Below are 15,857 nucleotides of genomic sequence, written 5' to 3' on the forward strand. Positions count from 1 at the left end.
GGATACCCCTCACATTCCATGTCACCACCCGCAGGGTCTTTTGAGGAGACATAGTCGCAGTATCAGCCATTATCAATACACAGTCCAGAATCCGGCCCCCCGTCCCACCCTGGCGCAACCCGCAAATCAACAAAAATCAAAACCTCAGACACGTGTGGTCCCACCCCCCCAGCCCGCGTACTCAGCAACCCCCCCCAACCCAGGACCCCCCCAACATTTGCAACACAAGAACCCCCCCCCCACACCCCACACCCACCACCCCAATACCTCAGAGAACGTTGAAGTATCTGTCGCGGCATGGAGAGACCCGGGTCCAAAACAGAGGACCCGGTGCCCGCCATACCAATGGATCCCAACAACCCAACCATGACACACACACCACCCCCCCAACAACACTCACATCCGTGAGGGTCTGAGGCCCACAAACAGTACCCCCCGAGCCCCACTGCGTCCCCATGGCAACAACTGGAGTCCTCACATGGGAACTGACCGGCATATCAAGGACAGAATAGAACAGTCTCACCAGCCAAAGTAGAGCATTTCAGTGTTCAGCAAAAAGAGTGTGTTCAGTCCCGGCAATGTTCAGCTGCCCGCATCGGAGTGCTCCGAGTCCCTGGCACCACCCGACTGCGATGCACTGGCGGAGGCCGATCTCTTCTTGGAGCGAGACCTCCGATGGCGGCCCTTCCTGTTCGGGCGATCCGTCCGCTCCGGCGACGATCCCTGGGACCTGCCCGGGTCCAGCCCCGGCTGGGCGTGGGGCCTGAGTCGCACCGCTTCATCGGTCCAGCGGAACACCTCCTCCGGTGAATCGAAGAAATGGGTCCGGGACTGATATATCACCCGCAGGCGGGCTGGATACAGGAGAGAGTATTGGAGCTTGAGGCCCCTCAGCTTAGCCTTAGCGTCCATGAAGGATTGCCTCTGTTGCTGTACCATCTTCGTGTAGTCCGGGAAAATCATGATAGTATGATTCTCGAAGGCGAGCGAGCCCTTGTTCCTCGCCTCCCGCAGGATAACATCCCGGTCATGATAATTCAGCAGCCGGGCGATGACAGGTCGTGGGCGCTCGCCCTCCGGCGGCCGCTGGGTCAGAGCCCTGTGGGCCCTCTCGATCACGAAGCACGTAGACAGTGCCCCTTCGGGGAGCCAGCTCTCCAGCCACTCGGTCAAGAACCGCTCCATGCTGTCCTTCTCGCACCGCTCCGGAAAGCCAATCAAGCGGAGGTTGTTGCGCCGCGCGCGCCCTTCGGCATCCTCCACGCGGGCCGCCAGTGTCTTTGGAATGCCCTCCACCTCCGCCAATCGTTTCTTTAGGCCACCAATGTCAGCCTCGGTCGCTGTGATGCGGGTCTCAGCCCCGGTGATCCGCTCCACCGCGTTGCGGAGGTCCTGGCGCAGGAGCGTGACATCCGCCCCGACCGCCCCAATTTTGGCATCAAGCATGTCCCGGGATTGGGTGATGGCCGCCAGTATAGCTGCATTGTCCGGTCCAGGGCCACCGCTGCCACCGGCCGCCCCCGCGCCGCCACTCGGCCCAGTGAATTTATCGATGGGGCCATGTTTAGGCGGGCCACCTCCTCTGTCCCTGGTCATGGCACACGCCGGGCAGGGCGGACACCACCCCTGAACCGTCGGGCACTGTCACAAGTCCTGGATGGGACGGTCAAGACGAGGCCTCAGAGGAGAAAGCGGGCCGGGCGGCTCAAATCCGGTGTCGCGAAAATCGAGGTCCCGGCTTCACCCAGGTGGGACGGGCCTCACCCACACTCGTCGCCACGAGCGGCCGTCCAAAGTACAGGAATAAGCTGTGGCTCCGTGTTCTGTGGGCAGCCGTATCCAGCGGGCCGGGCCAGGAGCGGTGTATCGGATGCCACCACCGTCTGCCAGTCCGTCACCGGCCGCCTCGGGGCCCAAGGACCCCAGTCTCCAGGCTGTCGCGGGGCCACGCAGTGCTGTCGCCGCTCGCTGGTCACACAGGGGAAGAGCCGTTCTCCCGATGAGTAGGAGCTAGTGGTGCCGTCCCGATCTCCAGGCGATCGCAGCCAGAAAGTTGAGCCAAGGGCGGCGTAGTGGATGCCACCCGCACCCGCTAGATCGCAACCGCCACCAGGCGTCGCGAAACTCGAGGACCCCGGTCTCCGGCCGGTCACCAGGCCGCACGTCGCCGCCGTCTCCCCCCGATCACAGGAAGGGAAGAAATGCAGGATCGACACACCAAAGTAGACAGGAGACTTCGCCAGATCGAAGTTAACCACTGGGTATCAACAGCGGGCTCCGGGGCCAGGATAAATGATCGAATTAAGTCCGGGCCGGCGGGAGCTCTACAAGGCTGCGACCGCCATCTTCGCCCGCCAAGCCACGCCCCCCATTTATCAGATATTTAATAACTAAAACCCTAAATGTTGGACCATTATGTGACCGTGTTAGTGAGTGGTTTTGAGAAACACAAGTAGAATATATATGTTTAAAACTTCTTTCCCATCATACGTTTTATCAAAGGGCTTGCCTTGTAAGGAAAATTTCGAGAAATATTGCTAATAATAACATACCTGGATAATGTGTTCAATCTGATGACATCATTATTATTTTATAGGGAATGCACAGCAGAGTTCCTGGTCTGTGCTACAGGTGTGCTAAACCTCTGATGTTGAGCTGAGGGCTGAGGTCACCCTGGGCATCCCCCCTTACAATCTTATATGGGCTTGTCCGTCATACATTGAAAGCAGAGTTGCTCATGATATCAAGGAATCTGTGCCTGCCCAGCCACCGGAGTCGGAGGCGATCAGAAGCAGCGTGGCCCTGCTCCATTCCTCGCAGACCTTGCCAGGACCCAGCCACCGGAGTCGGAGGCGATCGGAAGGAGCGTGGCCCTGCTCCATCCCTCCCAGACCTAGCCAGGATCCAGCCATCAGAGTCAGAGAAGATCAGAAGGAGTGTGGCCCTGCTCCATCCCTCGCAGACCTAGCCAGGATCCAGCCTATGAGAAGAAGCTTTCAGCAAGCCTGAAGCAAGCTATTAAGCTATGGTAACACGTTTGCCGCGCCTGGGAGGATGGTGGATGATGAACAGTTTTTATTAGGTTTTGTGTTACACCTGATATAGAGAGGTTTTTCACACACTACTATTTCTGGTAAACTGGCTGGGATTTCTTTTCATGGGCAGTTGCGGTGGGGGAGGGACCCGGTGGGAGGGGTGTTAGTGAAAAGGGTCCTTAGAGGTTTAGGTATGGAACAGGCTGGCAGCAAGCCTTTACGTCAGCTGGTGACATTTGATTTGTTGCAAAGGATGTTGCTACAGGTGACTTCTTGCTGTTACAATGAGTCAGAGTAACCTAAGTTTAGGTTATCTTTTGTATGGGTATTTTGTGGCTAGGTTTGCGACATAAAGGGGGCTTAAACAGTGATGAAGTTGTTATAGAAGAGTACAAGTTGGGTATTATTTTTGTTTATCAATTTCTTCACAACTACTCTATTGTTCACTTTCATGCTTTACAAACTTGTTATTATTTACCTGACTCCTCTCTTGCTGAATACCATATCATTGTTAATGCCATACAATCTCACCCCTCTACTCTCTCCCTTCCACCTCACGCACCATCTATATCCCCCTCTACTCCTCTATACCCCTATTTTCGACCCACAGACCTAAAGCCGCTTTTGTATATAGGTTATTGTTATCAAATGTTATTGAAAGACCTAAATCTCATATTGAACTTGCATGGGAAGCTGATTTGTCTGTTTCTTTTCCTATAAACACCTGGGATAAACTGTGGGCCAAACTCTTTAAAACCTCTGTGTCAGAATCCGCCGTGTTGCGCCTGCCTAAGACACAGGAAACTACAGTTCCCATGATCCTTTTCTGGTTCTCCCCAGGAAGTACTTCAGAGGGGGAGACACGCTTCTGGGTGCATGTTATCCTGATTCCGCCCCCGGCGTGAGAGCGGCTGCTCTGCGCGCCAGTTCCTGTTTTCCTACTTTCACCGTTCAGAGGTATCGGTGAGTCAGAGGTGGGATCTCTCGACTAGGGAGTTCCTTTGTTCATCGCGCTGATTCTCCTGACAGCGGTAAGACCTTGCTCACTATTTACCGGTAAGCCTGTTACCGGGTACATTTCTCAACCGCGGCTGCGGTGGCTTGTTTCTGTGTTTGTTTTTGCTCTTTAATACTATGATACGAGGATAGTATCAATTCACAAAATGACGCTTGTGCATCCAAGGAGTTGGAGGCAGTAGTTTTTTGTTGCGGAGCGCGGTCGAAACCACGCGTTACCGTGATTTCCTGGCAATATCCTATATATCTAGATATAAACCCTGAACTCAGTAGCGGAGCGCTGTAGTGAGGTAACTACGCGTTACCGTGTATCAAACGGGACTGTGTTCTGGAAGTAAACAGAACGCCGTGGTGGACGCAACTACGCGTTGCTGTTTAACATCCATGTTTCTGGATATTGTAAACTTCAACAGGGGTTTTGAGGGGCGGAGTGTTGTGGTTCTTGCCTTCTACACACTTCCGTATCCCCGGCTCATTGTCTGAGCCTGAATTGATTTCTTTAGACTCCATGGACCCCCAATTACTTCATGTCCTCTGTGCGGCCCTGTGGTATGTAGTAGGTGGATTGTTTAGAGTCACAGTATTGTTTGAAGTGTCAAAGTGGGTGAAGGCCACATTCACATCTTGCTTATGTTTTCCATAGGGAATCCCAAAGGCAGTGCTGGAGTGACTAGATTGGTTCATTTTCAAAGGTCTTTTCTTCCCTTATAAGCAGGAATACATGTGCATGTTTAGCGAGACTTTATGAGTGTAGCAGTGTGTTTAAACATAGCATTTACTGAATGTGTCTTGCTTTATTTTACAGGTGTCCTTTCCCTGCAGACCCTTTCCTTTTTCCTTCCTTTGTTTTTTATTTTAGTTTGTTATTTTTTCCCTCGCCTAATGGCTCGAACACCCTGTATATTCCCTTCGGGGTGTTGGTGACATTTGGAGGTGGAACCATTAGTGCATCAACTGGATCCCGTGGAGGTAAACCTGACAGAATAACACGCCCACGAAAGTTACTCTGCCCGGTCCAGTTGTTGCATAATGGCTACCATGGATAACGTCTTGCAGGCTTTGCTTTTGGTACAACAGGAGCTTGCCTCCTCCAAAACCGAAGCCACTGCATTACGGGAGAAAGTAGACAGGTGGTCTAGGAGTCCCTTTGATGCTTCTTCACCACAGTTACAGGTTACGGTTCCCCCCCCATCCCTCTGGCCAGTCCGTAGAGGTGTTCAGGGGATCCAGCTAAAACTCAGGTATTCTTAACGCAGATCATGCTCCATTTTTCTTGCAAACCAGCCTCATTTCCTAACAATCATTCGAGGGTGGCGATTGCTATATCTTACCTGATAGGCGATGCAGTTAACTGGGCTGTACCCTTAGTCAGAAACGATGATCCTATTCTTTCAGATTGGTCGGCTTCCCGCACAGAGTTCGAGAAGGTATTTGACAGAAGGGCCACCACCTTTAGTGCGGATAGGGAACTCTTGGAATTAAGAGGCAGATCTGATTTGATAACCTACTTAACCAAGATTAACAGGTTGGTGGCAGAGACCTCGTGGCCTGAAAAAAAACGGATGTCCTTATTTTATCAAGGGTTAAGGGATGGCCTTAAAGATGTCATTGCCCAAATCGATCCCCAACCAGCCACGTGTGTGGACATGGTCAATTTAACCCTGAGACTAGACGGTAAAATGACAGACAGAGGAGGGGATAGGAGAAGGTGGGATAGGGTCCCTCCTAGACTTGAATGGACTCCCCGCAGGGCTGTGCCTTCTACCAAGACTGCCCACTGAACCTATGGAAATAGGGGCGGTCCGGGCCCCTCTAACCAGAGAGGAAAAAGAAAGTCGTAGAATATCCAGACTATGTATGTACTGTGGCAAGAAAGGCCATTATCAATGTGTATGTATCAAGGACCCCCTGAATTAACGAATCTCACAATTCCTAGGCCAGGGAAATATGCACGAATGAAAAGTAACAACCTAGGACATTTGGCGGTACAAATCACATATAGATCAGACAAGATGTAAAAGTAAACTACAGCTGGCTAAAAAAAACAGGCTTTTATTATACAATTAACACAAGTAAAAAATCATTCATGTAACATCAAATGACAATTATAAAATCAAATTATGTACCTAACAATTACATATAGTAAATTCATACACAATTTTTTTTAATATAAAATATGAGAATAAGTGGCATGAAAATTCGGTCTCTACGCGCGTTTCGGCGGCCAGCGCCTTCTTCCTGGAGCAGCCACACAATATCTACAAAGTCAAAATGCATAGAATATAAATTATATCAATTCCAACTCACAGATTAAAAGCATGTTCCTAAACATTCTCATTAATTAAAAAATAAAGCTTTAAAATTATTTTAGCAGCTGTAGAAAAAGAGAGGACAACTTAATAGTTTACATATGTCTTGTCATTTCCTTAAAGAATTAGTTCTGTCTATTTGTAGGTTGAGGACTGTAGAGAAAAAGGTACATGCCATTAATGGGCAATTGTAGAGAAAGGGTTTCTCTGTAAATTATCATTTATCTTTGGCACACTCTAGATTAATTTTTATTAGATTTCTAGAGGTATACCGGAGGTACAGAGTGAAGTAACCAATATCCAATGTTACGCAATAGATACAGGAAATTTTAGTTTAATTGATGGTATTCCTATGTCTAAGACTGCAGGGATAAGTTTTTATATATTAGATGGGTTTAATACTTACTAATGGTTCGTTTTATCAAAGAGTTGATTTAAAGATAAATTTTCGTTCTCTCATTCGAAATCTTTTGGTGATAAATTGATAAAAACTGAGGATAGAAAGGACAATACCATGTTTGTCTGATAATTTATAATTTACAATCCAAATTAGGTTTGTAAATCTGTGATTGTTTTACCTGATTGATTCGATGAGTAAAATAGTAAATCCCGCCAACCGGAACCCTTTTATGATGATATTGGATAAGATTCGTTCTTGGGTATTTCTGGATTTCTGATTGATGCCATGATTGGAAGAATAAACATAATGGACGCTTAGGCATTTTATTTATTAACAGCTACTTTTTTCTTTAAAGATGATCCATCTCATTGTTTAAGATAATTGTTTGGAATATATGGGTTAAAGGTTCTTACCTCCTAGACTTTATCTAGTTTGCTTTGGGTTTGGTCCAATAGACTTCAAATTGATAGTTGGTCTATTGTTGATATTTTTCTTAAGGATCTGATAACCTAGGGGGGTATATGAATATTGTGATCAGTGGTTAAACATATGCTGTATCTATAGTGGTAACTATGTTCCTTCTAGTAATATACCATGCCTTACCTAAGAAGAAGAAAGATGCTTGTCCCAGGTTTCAGGTTTAGGAAGGATGTTAATCCTTAGGTGTATTCCAAGCAAAATTTTAAAAGATCTCCCTGCCTGTGGGTTTAAAAAAATATAAAGGGAGACAGGTGTCACTGGAAGCTAAATACCAAAATCTATTTTCACTTCTCTCAAGTGATCTATTTTAGGGGGCCTGTGGTGAGGATCATACCTGTAACTGGTCGGCAGGGCTCCCTATGTCCGGTGGCGGGATGAGACGTCTTGATGAGCGGCAAGCGCGGGAAAAAATGAAGGTTAGTAGTCTGTTTCCTAGCGCCGTTATTTATGTGGTCATTAAGTACTCTAAATTGTTAGCACCTGCAGTCACGTAGCCAGAACGTGAGGGTGCGGAGTTGCGGAGTTTTAATTAAACAGTGGCGCAGTTTAGAGAGTTCCTCTTTGATTGGGTCTGAGATGGGAGCGGAGTTTCGTATACTCGCGTTTAATTGGCGCGCGCCCGTACTCTACTTGTAATTGGTTGGCCGGCAATGTTTACATTCTTGTCAATGTTACGATGTGCGCTGTTTTTCCAAGTAACTACAAGATGGAGCGTTCCGAATGCCTCCTTTTAATTCTTGATGTGTGACTCGATGGTTCAGCGTGAGATCAAGTTTTTCAAATCATTTTCAAAGGTCACGTTTATAGTGGGATTCTTTTATTTTGTGGGTGATCGCTAAAGAAAATGGATTAAATTGTCAATGTGTTAAGTTAACATATCGATGTTAATATATAATAAATGCAGCGTAGAAGATGTGATTTCTTTGTTGTATCACAAAGATATATCTACGTTAAACCATTATTAGGCGCAATGGGTAATTTCACGTGAGATCTTCCTATCGATCCTATTACTAGGTCGCGTTAGAGCGCGACGATTTCTCTTTTCAAGTTGGTCCATAATGAAGTTGCCCCTTTCTATGAGTCTATCTCCCATTGGTCCAGATACATTGATGACATCTTTTTTGTCTGGACCGATGGGAGAGAGAATCTCCACGAATTCCTACAATGGATAAATGGAGCGAATCCTAACTTAAACTTCACTTCTCATGTTAGCAACAAGAAAGTCGAATTTCTGGATATAGAAATCTTAGACAATGAAGGAACCCTGGAAGTAGACCTCCACATAAAGCCTACCGCAAGAAATACCCTACTCCACTACCAAAGTTTCCACCCTCGGACACAGAAAAATAGCATCCCCTTTTCACAGTTCTTACGTGTTAGACGTAATTGTACAAATATAAAAGACTTCGACAAACAAGCAGCAGTGATGAGAACAAAATTTCTTGAGAGAGGCTACCCACACCGACTAATAAGAGAATCATATAAACGAGCCGGATATTACGATAGGGACTGCTTACTCAGAACAAAAACCACTAAACCCAATGACCAATTGGTATGCATAACAAGGCATTCAACAATAAACGAAAAAATAAGATACGTCATAAATTCAAACTGGCATATATTAAATAGTAACAGTACCAATGAACAGAAACTGATGAAACCGATTTTTGCGCACAAAAGAAACAAAAATCTAAAAGAATTCATTGTTCACTCTCGCTTTGCGAATAGTTCCCAAAAAGATGTACTAAATCAACGTTCAATTATAACCAACCACCCATTAAAAGGAACTTTTCCATGCTCATCATGCAACTCATGTAACAGCATTTTGTTAGGCGAAGAATTTGAACACAATGGCCACAGAACCAAGGCAAAGGAAATGTGGAATTGTAAAACAAATAACGTAGTCTACTTCATACAATGTCCATGTCTCCAAGGATACATAGGTGAGACCTCGAGAGCTATTCAAACACGCCTGAATGAACATCGTTCGGCGATAAGAACCAAAAAAACTATATGCCCAATGGTCAAGCACTTTCTAGATAAAGGGCACAGTGCTAATGATTTTAAATGGAGGATCCTAGAGAAGATCCACGTTCCAGACTCTAAAGGAGGCACATCTGTCCGCAAGAAACGAGAAGTTTTTTGGATTTTTGTCTTCAACACTTTTAGACAAGGCCTAAACAGCGAAATTCCGTGGGAACACTCAATTCTTTAAAGGAAATAACCCTAATATACAAACGACACACTTTTATGTAACCATAAGATAGTGCTCTGTTAATTTTCATATAGGTTAAACAGTAGACCCTTGACTCACCGAATACTCATCATTCTCTCATGAATCTCCTACATAGATTAACATCCATAACCCCTTTGAAATAATGATATACACCGGACCAATTTAGAAATCAAAACTATAAATTAAAAATACTAAGATAGAAGTTTCCCAACTTTAAAATCACAGTCTAAGATAATACCTATACGTAAGACCGAAATATAGACAATGACTTCTTTTATTTACATACTCTCACCATTTGAAAAGAGAAATCGTCGCGCTCTAACGCGACCTAGTAATAGGATCGATAGGAAGATCTCACGTGAAATTACCCATTGCGCCTAATAATGGTTTAACGTAGATATATCTTTGTGATACAACAAAGAAATCACATCTTCTACGCTGCATTTATTATATATTAACATCGATATGTTAACTTAACACATTGACAATTTAATCCATTTTCTTTAGCGATCACCCACAAAATAAAAGAATCCCACTATAAACGTGACCTTTGAAAATGATTTGAAAAACTTGATCTCACGCTGAACCATCGAGTCACACATCAAGAATTAAAAGGAGGCATTCGGAACGCTCCATCTTGTAGTTACTTGGAAAAACAGCGCACATCGTAACATTGACAAGAATGTAAACATTGCCGGCCAACCAATTACAAGTAGAGTACGGGCGCACGCCAATTAAACGCGAGTATACGAAACTCCGCTCCCATCTCAGACCCAATCAAAGAGGAACTCTCTAAACTCCGCCACTGTTTAATTAAAACTCCGCAACTCCGCAACTCCGCACCCTCACGTTCTGGCTACGTGACTGCAGGTGCTAACAATTTAGAGTACTTAATGACCACATAAATAACGGCGCTAGGAAACAGACTACTAACCTTCATTTTTTCCCGCGCTTGCCGCTCATCAAGACGTCTCATCCCGCCACCGGACATAGGGAGCCCTGCCGACCAGTTACAGGTATGATCCTCACCACAGGCCCCCTAAAATAGATCACTTGAGAGAAGTGAAAATAGATTTTGGTATTTAGCTTCCAGTGACACCTGTCTCCCTTTATATTTTTTTAAACCCACAGGCAGGGAGATCTTTTAAAATTTTGCTTGGAATACACCTAAGGATTAACATCCTTCCTAAACCTGAAACCTGGGACAAGCATCTTTCTTCTTCTTAGGTAAGGCATGGTATATTACTAGAAGGAACATAGTTACCACTATAGATACAGCATATGTTTAACCACTGATCACAATATTCATATACCCCCCTAGGTTATCAGATCCTTAAGAAAAATATCAACAATAGACCAACTATCAATTTGAAGTCTATTGGACCAAACCCAAAGCAAACTAGATAAAGTCTAGGAGGTAAGAACCTTTAACCCATATATTCCAAACAATTATCTTAAACAATGAGATGGATCATCTTTAAAGAAAAAAGTAGCTGTTAATAAATAAAATGCCTAAGCGTCCATTATGTTTATTCTTCCAATCATGGCATCAATCAGAAATCCAGAAATACCCAAGAACGAATCTTATCCAATATCATCATAAAAGGGTTCCGGTTGGCGGGATTTACTATTTTACTCATCGAATCAATCAGGTAAAACAATCACAGATTTACAAACCTAATTTGGATTGTAAATTATAAATTATCAGACAAACATGGTATTGTCCTTTCTATCCTCAGTTTTTATCAATTTATCACCAAAAGATTTCGAATGAGAGAACGAAAATTTATCTTTAAATCAACTCTTTGATAAAACGAACCATTAGTAAGTATTAAACCTTCTAATATATAAAAACTTATCCCTGCAGTCTTAGACATAGGAATACCATCAATTAAACTAAAATTTCCTGTATCTATTGCGTAACATTGGATATTGGTTACTTCACTCTGTACCTCCGGTATACCTCTAGAAATCTAATAAAAATTAATCTAGAGTGTGCCAAAGATAAATGATAATTTACAGAGAAACCCTTTCTCTACAATTGCCCATTAATGGCATGTACCTTTTTCTCTACAGTCCTCAACCTACAAATAGACAGAACTAATTCTTTAAGGAAATGACAAGACATATGTAAACTATTAAGTTGTCCTCTCTTTTTCTACAGCTGCTAAAATAATTTTAAAGCTTTATTTTTTAATTAATGAGAATGTTTAGGAACATGCTTTTAATCTGTGAGTTGGAATTGATATAATTTATATTCTATGCATTTTGACTTTGTAGATATTGTGTGGCTGCTCCAGGAAGAAGGCGCTGGCCGCCGAAACGCGCGTAGAGACCGAATTTTCATGCCACTTATTCTCATATTTTATATTAAAAAAAATTGTGTATGAATTTACTATATGTAATTGTTAGGTACATAATGTGATTTTATAATTGTCATTTGATGTTACATGAATGATTTTTTACTTGTGTTAATTGTATAATAAAAGCCTGTTTTTTTTTTTAGCCAGCTGTAGTTTACTTTTACATCTTGTCTGATCTATATGTGATTTGTACCGCCAAATGTCCTAGGTTGTTACTTTTCATTCAAGAAAGGCCATTATGTCAGAGAATGTCCCTTCAAACCGAAAACCTCAGGGGGATGGAACAGAAACAAGAGAGTAGCCATCACAGCATTGAGTGATCAGGATGAGGCAAGTTGGATGGCTGAAGGGAACAAGAGAGAGGCTCAGCCATGGAAAGTTCCATCACTAACGGTATTAGCCCTGCTCGAATCAGAATCGCATATCTTGTTGCCCATGAGGTTGGAGTGTCAGTTACAGGTACACCAAGTAATGGTTATGATCGACTCAGGGGCCACCAGGAATTTTATTAATAGCAGGTTAGTGTCGTCTCTATCATTGGACAGAGTACCCAGAGACACACCCGAGGAAGTCCTAGCTGTCGACGGGAAACCATTGATTTCGGGTCTGATAACGGAACAAACAGAGAGGGTAACCTTGTCCGTAGAAGTAAAGGAAGGCAGGCACAGGGAGGAGCTGTCTCTTAATATCATTGAAGCCCCCCAGTATGAGGTGATCTTGGGGATGCCTTGGCTCAGCCATCACAATCCCTCAATCAATTGGAAGGAAAAGACTGTACAGTTCACGTCCACAGAATGTAAGACACATATGGAAGGGCATAAAATTGCTCTGTTTACATCCGCGCTTATTCCCCTGTTGGTGGCTACGGCAGCGAAAAAGCAGTGTGTTTGCCTGTTGAATATCAGTGTTACAGGGACGTTTGCAGCGAAAGTAAGGCCGAGCAGCTTCCCCCGCATAGGCTGTATGATTGCAGAATAGATCTGGTTGAAGGGGCTACAATTCCGTCATGTAGAGTTTATGCATTATCCAATCCAGAAACAACACACTTGAATGAGTATATAGAGCATTATGTCGACATAAGGTTTATCAGGCCATCCAGATGCCTGCAGCTTCTCCCCTGTTTTTTATCAAAAAAGCTAATGGGGATCTGAGAGCCTGTGTGGATTACCGGATGTTAAATAAGAACACCATAAGAAACAGGAATCCACTACCCCTTATCTCGGTATTACTGGACCAGGTGAGAAATGCCAAGGTGTTTACCAGACTGGATCTTAGAGGGGCGTATCACTTGGTCCGAATCCGAGAGGGGGACGAGTGGAAAACCACTTTCAAAACGAGATATGAGTACACTGTAATGCCGTTTGGCCTATGCAACGCCCCGGCGGCATTTCAGTATTTCCTGAATGACGTTTTGAAAGAATTTGTGAACATCAGCGCGGTGGTGTACATAGATGACATCCTTATTTACTCAGAGGACACCACTGCACATAGTGGAAATACTACAGAAACTTCGAGAACATAGGCTGTTTTGCAAAATTAGCAAATGCGAATTTGGCGTGAACATAGTGGAGTTCTTAGGTGTCATGCTAAGTCATGAGATACTACAAATGTCCGAAAGAAAGATACAAGCAGTGCAGGAATGGTCTACACCCACATGCGTGAAAGAAGTGCAAAGCTTTTTAGGCTTTGCGAACTATTACCGCCGGTTTATCCTGCAGTTCTCTCAGGTGGCTGTTTCTTTGACAAGACTGCTTAGGAAAGGAGTCAAGTTCCTGTGGTCCACTGAAGCCGCGGAGGCTTTTGCTTACCTAAAGAAGGCATTCATAACCGCCCCGATTCTAGCTCATCTAAAGCCGGAATACCCCTACATCGTAGAAGCCGATGCTTCTGAGGAGGCCATAGGGGCTATTCTGTCTCAGAGGGATAAGGATAACGGACAACTCCACCCTGTAGCGTATCTGTCTAAAAAATTGAACCTACCCGAAAAGAATTACACCATCGCTGAGAAATAATTGCTAACGATAAAAAGAGCTTTTCAAGAATGGTGACAGTACCTTTGGGGGCCAAATTCCCTGTCACTGTTTTCACAGATCACAGAAACCTTCAGTACATGAAGACAGCCAAACATCTCACGCAAAGACAGATGCGATGGATGCTGTTTTTTTCGGAGTACGATTTCCCCATCACTTTCAGACCTGGGGCAGATAACCTGAAAGCAGACTCACTCTCCCGTCGAGACCAGGTTGAGGAAACCGGGAGTAAAGACATAATGAGGGCGATTGTGAGTTCTGAAAAGGTGATCTGTTCAATCCAGGTTAATTCCTTTTTGGATGTTATTCGTAAAACCAAGGATCAAAATGCATGGGTTCATTGGGCCACAAAGGGTGCCAATCGCACACTAAAGCAAGGTCTACCCTTTCAGGACAATAGGTTGTACCTCCCTACTTCGGAATTGCAAAAGAAGGCTTTTGTTTGGTGTCATGATTCTCCACTGGCTGGTCATCAGGGAGTACATAAAACCGTACAGCTCATGAAACGGCATTTTTGGTGGGATACTGAAAAGACTGATGTGCCCACCTGAATAGAACAGTGCGAGACCTGTGCACGTGCTAAGAACATGACGGGAAAGAAGAAAGGCCTACTAATGCCTTTGCCTTCGCCCAGAAGACCGTGGCAGAACATCAGCCTAGATTGTGTTACAGGACTACCCCCTGATCAGGGTAAATCAGCCATATTAGTGGTCATAGACAGTCTCACTACATTGGGACATTTCATCCCATGTGTTAATCTTCCTACTGCAGGCCAAACAGCTCAACTACTGTTAACTAATGTCATCCGGTTACACGGTGTGCCCGAGGTCATTGTGTCAGACAGGGGCCCTCAATTCGTTGCGAGATTCTGGAAAGTATGGCATCAGGCTTTGCATATCCAATCCTCGCTCTCCACCAGCTTCCACCCACAAACCGATGGACAGACGGAGCGATTAAACCAGAAAACTGAAAAAATACCTTTGTTGTTACGCAGCAGACGCCCAGGAGTCATGGGTTTCAATGTTATGGAAGGCTGAGGTAGCGTACAACAACGCTTGGCATAGTTCAGTGGGGGTCTCTCCGTTTCTTGCTACCTATGGTTTTGATGCACGAATCCTTTCCGGTGCACATCCCTGAGGAGGTGTCTCGGCAGCCTACGGTTAGGGGACAGATGCGGAAGATTCGTACCATACGCAAGTGGATACTGGTGCATTTGATGAGGGCTAAGGCGGCATACAAGAAATGGGAGGATCGTCATCAGATAGAGGGTCCCACTTACCAGGTGGGGGATGGGGTGTGGTTATCCACTCGAAACATCAAGTTCAAGCTACGCAGTGTGTTCCATCCCCGTTACATAGGGCCCTACACGATAGTGAGATGGATGAATCCGGTGGCGTTTAAGCTGCAACTGCCTGGTTCGCTATGTATACATCCTGTGTTTCACTGTAGCCTTCTGAAACCGGCTTACTCTGCTAGGAGACGGGCCCCTCCGCCTGTGGTCGGGGATTTGGGTTCTGAGTATGAGGTCCGGAGCATCAAGGACTCGAAATGGAGGAGGGGAGTTTTGTGGTACCTGGTGTCTTGGAAAGGGTATTCGGCGGAGGACGATTCTTGGGAGCCTGTGGGGAATGTGCATGCTCCTGCCGTGGTCCGTTCCTTCCATCTTAGGTACCCCTTGCGGCCTGGGCCTAGGAGGCGCTAGGGAGGAGGATGTACTGTCAGAATCCACCGTGTTGCGCCTGCCTAAGACACAGGAAACTACAGTTCCCATGATCCTTTTCTGGTTCTCCCCAGGAAGTACTTCAGAGGGGGAGACATGCTTCCGGGTGCGTGTTATCCTGATTCCGCCCACGGCGTGAGAACGGCTGCTCTGTGCGCCAGTTCCTGTATTCCTACTTTCACCGTTCAGAGGTATCGGTGAGTCAGAGGTGGGATCTCTCGACTAGGAAGTTCCTTTGTTCATCGCGCTGATTCTCCTGACAGCGGT

The sequence above is a fragment of the Lissotriton vulgaris genome, chromosome 4_2 (genome assembly GCF_964263255.1).
Source record: "Lissotriton vulgaris chromosome 4_2, aLisVul1.2, whole genome shotgun sequence".
Classification (NCBI taxonomy): domain Eukaryota; kingdom Metazoa; phylum Chordata; class Amphibia; order Caudata; family Salamandridae; genus Lissotriton; species Lissotriton vulgaris.